The sequence below is a fragment of the Pteropus medius genome, unplaced genomic scaffold (assembly GCF_902729225.1).
Source record: "Pteropus medius unplaced genomic scaffold, Ma_sr-lr_union100, whole genome shotgun sequence".
NCBI lineage: Eukaryota > Metazoa > Chordata > Mammalia > Chiroptera > Pteropodidae > Pteropus > Pteropus medius.
In genome coordinates this window covers 15,085,830-15,091,829 of record NW_024352786.1, presented here as the reverse complement: position 1 = coordinate 15,091,829, position 6,000 = coordinate 15,085,830, and positions in this window count along the sequence as shown.

Here is a 6,000-nt window from a genome sequence, read left to right as displayed (position 1 = left end):
GGTTCAACTGAGGTTTACTTTAAGTGCCTTTTATTTTTCTGGGACCGTCAAGCTACGCTACACGTCTTCATGGTAAAGGCAGAATGCAAGAGAGAAAGCCCAGTACATAAGCACATTTCAAGCCTTTTCTTACATCACCTCTGATAACCCGTGGGCCAACACAAGTCACAAGTCCAAAGATGAGAAGGGAAAAATAATCCTCACACGAATATAAGTAGAATGCCAAAGAGCACCCTAATACACATTACACATGATAAACTCTCTGAATTTCACTCAAAAGGTCCTATTAAAAATTAGAGCTTAAATCAATTATAAAAGTCAGTAATTTTTTTAAAATGTCCTTTTGACTAAAAGGTCTATATATTAGTGCTCTCTGTATCACTGACTTTTAGCACAGTATTTGCCACATATTGGGCATACTATAAATGTTTACTATCTAGATGGACAGGTGACATATCGATGTCATCAATATAATAATGTTCAACCAAAAGAAAAAAAATTAAATTTTTGTACTGAGAATATTTTTTCAACACAGCTCAAAAATAAATATGCATATATTTCAGGCTCATTTAAAAATAACAGTGAAGATGATTCTCATTGAGTCATTTTCCATGGACATTTTCCAAAGTATTAACTCTTCTGAAAGGAGCTGCATTAATTATTAGATATTTAATTAGATTTACATTAATGGTATAAACATAATTTGAAAATGCACTTTAGTTTGTGTTGTCATTTTAAGATTATTAATTAATTGAGAAGTATCAGTAATCATAGTGGGAGACTGAGATTTGAATATTGAGTTTTGTTTTATTTTTTAAAATTATTTATTTACTTTTTAAAATTAAAGTTATTGGGGTGACACTGGTTAATACAATTATATAGGTTTCAAGTGTACAACTCAATAATACAACATCTGTATATTGGATTCTGTGTTCATCACCCAAAGTTTTGCTTTGTTTTGTTTAATGAATTTGGTATCATTAAATGAACATAAAGTTTCAATTACAGAATGTAAAATTCTATTAAATTATCCCATACAAGTCAATTCCCAGAGGACAGTTTTTGAGCAGTATAAAATAACTCATTTTTTAGGACTTTTGGAAAGTAGATTTTATGTTCTATTGAAAGGTTCTACCATAAATCCCTTTTATTCCTCCTTTGTAGTATAAGGCAAGATCTGTCATTCCTCCTTATTGAGAATAAAAATTGCTTAGAAAAATAAATAAGAACTTTAAAAAATTTTGTACTTTTTTATTTACTTTGCCAGTGTTTTTATCTATAATTATTAAAAGTAAAAACAAACAAACAAACAAACAAAAAACAACTAAAGCTTCTTTGGACCTATGTTCCTTTTCTTTTTTTGTATCTGCTAAATGAGCTAATTTGCTCAATAATACATCTTTTCTCAACACATATAAGTGCATGTGAGTGTGTACACACACACACACACACACACACTACATTCTCATAATTCTCTTTATCATCATTTATTGTAGCTTTATAAAAATCTCCTAAGTTTAGCACCAAAATCATTGTTCTGATGAAACCGCAGAAATATTTTCTCCACTATTTCTCTTTTGAAACAGTAATTATTAAATACTTACATAACTCTGTAATTACTGATTATGCATCTTTTACTATGTCAACAAAACCATGTACTTCCAAAGTCAGGAGCTATAGTTTGACTATTGGTCTATGTACAATGTTCATCACAAGGCATAAGTCAGATTTGTTTAAAAACTGTTTTGTGAAATAGAGCCATAGATTTTATTGGAGACTCTCTCAAAGTCTCCTCGACTTTTGTTTAAAACTAAATTTCCAATTTCTCAGTTTACTTTAGGTATGATTAGGTTTACATTTGTTCTCCAAATGAATTTTGAACACAGTATAATCAATATTTGTATCATTTTGAATCACAAAAACATGTATATAATTGGTAAAATATATACTACAGTGGTTAAGTATTTAGCTGTCACTACAAAAAATAATAATAATAAAATAAAAGTCACATGAAAAGTTTATTAGGTTATCCAAATGCTTTATTGACCAAATTTAGCTTATTTTATCTTCCTTCTTTTTTTCATCTATCAAATGATGAAATTAAGAAAGATAATTTTGAAAGTTATATCTATTTCCAAGAGAAATATAGTAGAACTTTAAAAATCTATCCTGGATAGCATTTGTATTTCTGATAGTCATATCCTATGTGTTTTTGGTCAGCAGTAGAAATTATTGGTTCAAATGTATGTTAGTTTTTAGTGTTCATTAAAAACCTAAAGCACAGAATATTCTTCCAACTAATTTTATCAGAAGAGTAGCTATATAAGATTCAAAGCCATGTATATAGTATTTTGGTGGCCCATACACCTTGGAGTTCTGTGCAATAGAATTTGTAAGCTATCCATCTCTTTGTGTGTATATGTCATAAATATTAAATAAGTGACAGATGTCACATTAGAAGTCACCAGATAATTATTGAACTTTTACTTCAAATGTGTGTTCTGCTCTGTAAATCTGAAACTTATAATTATAGACTATAAAATAAGGAGATACATACATAACAAGATAAGTGCACACTATTTTAAGAGACTTCTATTTAAATAGTATGGAATATTGATTTCTTTATGGGAACTATTTTAAAATATGTTGTCACAATTATTTTGGAAACAATAATATTTATCATTGTTTTGATTTTCAGTGTATATTCACATATTATTTTCACAACCATAACATTAAGTTGCTGAAGCAAAATCAAACATTTAGTAATAAGAAAATTAAAGTGAAGGAAAATTAACTGATTTGCAACATTGTCAACCTAGAATTATTTCCTAGGATCACATATGCTTTATTAATTGACCCAGACAATGATTTTTGCACATTTTGAAAGTTTAAATTAAAGCAGCAGTCTTTGCTTTCTAAAATCTGTTGAATTAGAGGCCACAAGTAACAAATATAGAGATATAAGTGGATTCTAGCTTGTTCTTGCTCCCTTTGACTCCATGTCCACCTCATCGTTCCAAACACAGACTTTACTTACCAGGAGAAACTCAGGCCTACCTTCACCGGTTCCTCCTTTCAGACCCACTTGGGCATCCAGAACTGCATGGTTTCAAAAGGACTGGTTACTAACTTTTCTCTGATCCTCTAATTCTCTCTTTTAGAACTTTATGACCTTAGCAATATGCACACTTTGGGGAGATGTTATCATATAATAAACTCTTCCTTCCATAATATTCATATTTCTGATTGAACCTGACTGAGACATTATTATTTTGATGAGGTCATAATACTAATAAATGTCACTAGCAGAAATCATATAAAAGTTTCTTATTAAGCAATGTTAAGAGAAAAACTAAGTTTTTTTAAGGGGTCGCTAGGGCATCTGTTTACTAAAAAGGAGTTGGAAGGAGGAAATAAATGGCTTCAAGAGAGATGAAGAAGAGAAAAAGTGAGAGAGTCAAACGGGAGACAATGATTTTGTGTCTAAGAGTGAGAGATGGCCAACAGTGTCCAGCAGGTGGCTGGTTGTGTCAATAAATATTGCTTGCTCTACCTGGTAACATGGAAAACATTCAAAGATCCATGGCCCTAGCACATATTGAAGAGGAAAACTTGATTCTGTCAGGATAGAATAAGTTACTCTTTGGTAACATATACCACTGAAATTTTAGTGGATTAAACAACAAAGATTTATAATTTATTCAAGCAAAATATGTGCCCAGATGAGAAACAAGATTAACTGACTCAGTGAATCAGAATACGCAGAAGTACTGCCACTGTGGAACAATGCCGTGTGGAGCACGCTGCCTCCTTGGTGGGCACCTCACAGAAAGAAGTGTCTGAGAGATCAAAGCTTTTTCCACGCTTTTGGCCAAAAATTATACATGTAAATTATTTTAATGGCCATTAGACGGAGCTAATCACATGGCCCTAATGTTCTTCAAGCTGACAAATACTGCCGTCTTATTTGTGGACAGAACAGAAGGGAAATGAGATCCTGGTAAGCACAGGTATTATTCTTACCATATAGCCCAGTATTTGAAATAATTGAGTTTTGGCATTGGTGGTATTGAGCATATTAGTTATCTGAGCCTCAATTTTCTCATTTGTAAAATAGAAGGCAATAATATTCACCTAATAAAATAATTAGTGAGTCAAAGGAGATCATTACGGCAGGCATATGGTACTCAGTAATATTAGTCTTTATCATAATCATCATCATCATAAATATCATTCTCTGTATAACTAGCCCTTGACAACATGTACCACTGAAGGTGATTGATTTTGATAGCTGTTACCAATATTCATAGAAACATAGACTATTAGAGCTAGAAGTATTTTAGAGTTTACCTAATTCAGTTCTATGATTTCATTTATGATAAAACAGATGCCCCATAAGGTTCAGTGACCTATGTAGGCCCAAATCACCAGCAGAATTGGTACAAGACATCTAAATCTAATGTCCTCTGTTTTCAAGTTAGGACAACTGCAACTTTCCATCAAAAAGGAACTAAACATATCCAAATATCTTTCCTGTAGCTAAATCTCTTCCATGTTACCTCTTCTCATTTTAATCCATCTATCACTTAATACTTTGTAATTAATTAAAATCTTCCCTCAAAAGTGCCAGCTTATGTCTGTACGAGCATGACCGAATATGTTGATGAATTAAAGCCCAGGAAGCCTGAGAAAACATTTTCCAATGTTAAGAACCAGTCACTAAAGGAAATTTTGCTTACACTGTTAAAAATTTGGATTTTTAATGGTGGAAAATGAATAAGGAAAAGTAAAAGAGTGAAAATGTTAATAGATCAGTTTACTTATAACATTCAATAAATCATTAAAAGGAAAGTAGCATATGACTTATAATGATGCAATTATTTTCTGTTCTGCTTTCCCACCACCACCAGAAAAAAGCAAAAATAAAAATGGATGCTATTAGAATTATATGGGTTAAAATTTTAAAAAGTTTCAGAGCTCAAAATCAAGATTAGAACTAATGCCCTGCCATTATGAACGTTCTTTGTGAAATAAATGTGTACGATCTGGACATATGAACTAGAAAGAAAAGGCCGGCAACAGAAGCACATTAAACAGTGTAATAAATAGATAAGACATAAAATGTTAAACGCCAAAATGCCATAATTCCATTTCAAGTTTAGAAATGCTATCAAAAAAAGAAAGAACCAACGACAAAAAAGAAAACTTTAGAAGCATTCTACAACTGTTCCTGCAAAATCAATTTTTTTTCTTTTAAATTAATTATAGTAGTTCCCCTTTATCCATAGGGAATATGTTCCAAGACTTTCATGTATACCTGAAACCAGGAATAATACCAAACCCTATGTATACTATCTTTTCTTATATGTACATACCTGTGATAAAGTTTAATTTATAAATTAGGCAGAGTAAGAGATTAACAGCAATAACTACAAATAAAATCGAACAGTTATAACAATATACTGTAACAAAAGTTATGTGGCTATGGCCTCCTCTCTCTCCCAAATATCTTATTATACTGTGAATATGCCAGACAAAAGGATGATTCATTCATTTGGGTGCTAGGTGGAACAGAGTGAGACAGCTCGAGATATCATTGCGCTACTCAGAACAGCCTACAATTTAAAACTTATGAACTGTTTATTTCTGGAATTTTCTTTTTAATATTTTTGGACCATGGTTGACTGAAACCACAGACAGTGAAACTGTGTATAAGGAGAGATTACTCTACAGATAAATAAATAAATATTGAGACTCACAAAAAGAACAATAAAGAAATGTTTATTATATCTATGGCATGTTGGGGCGGGGAGAAAGAGAGACAGAGAGACAGAGAGGGAGAGAGAGAGAGAATGTGTATGTGTATGTGTGTGTGTGTTAGGGAGAAGGAAGAGGTCAGAGGTGTAGTAGATAGGAAACAAAAGATCTGTTTTGGGTGTTTTAAGCTTATCAGATGAAAATTGTAAAGGCTGATGTAAATTTATCTAAATATGCAAGTTT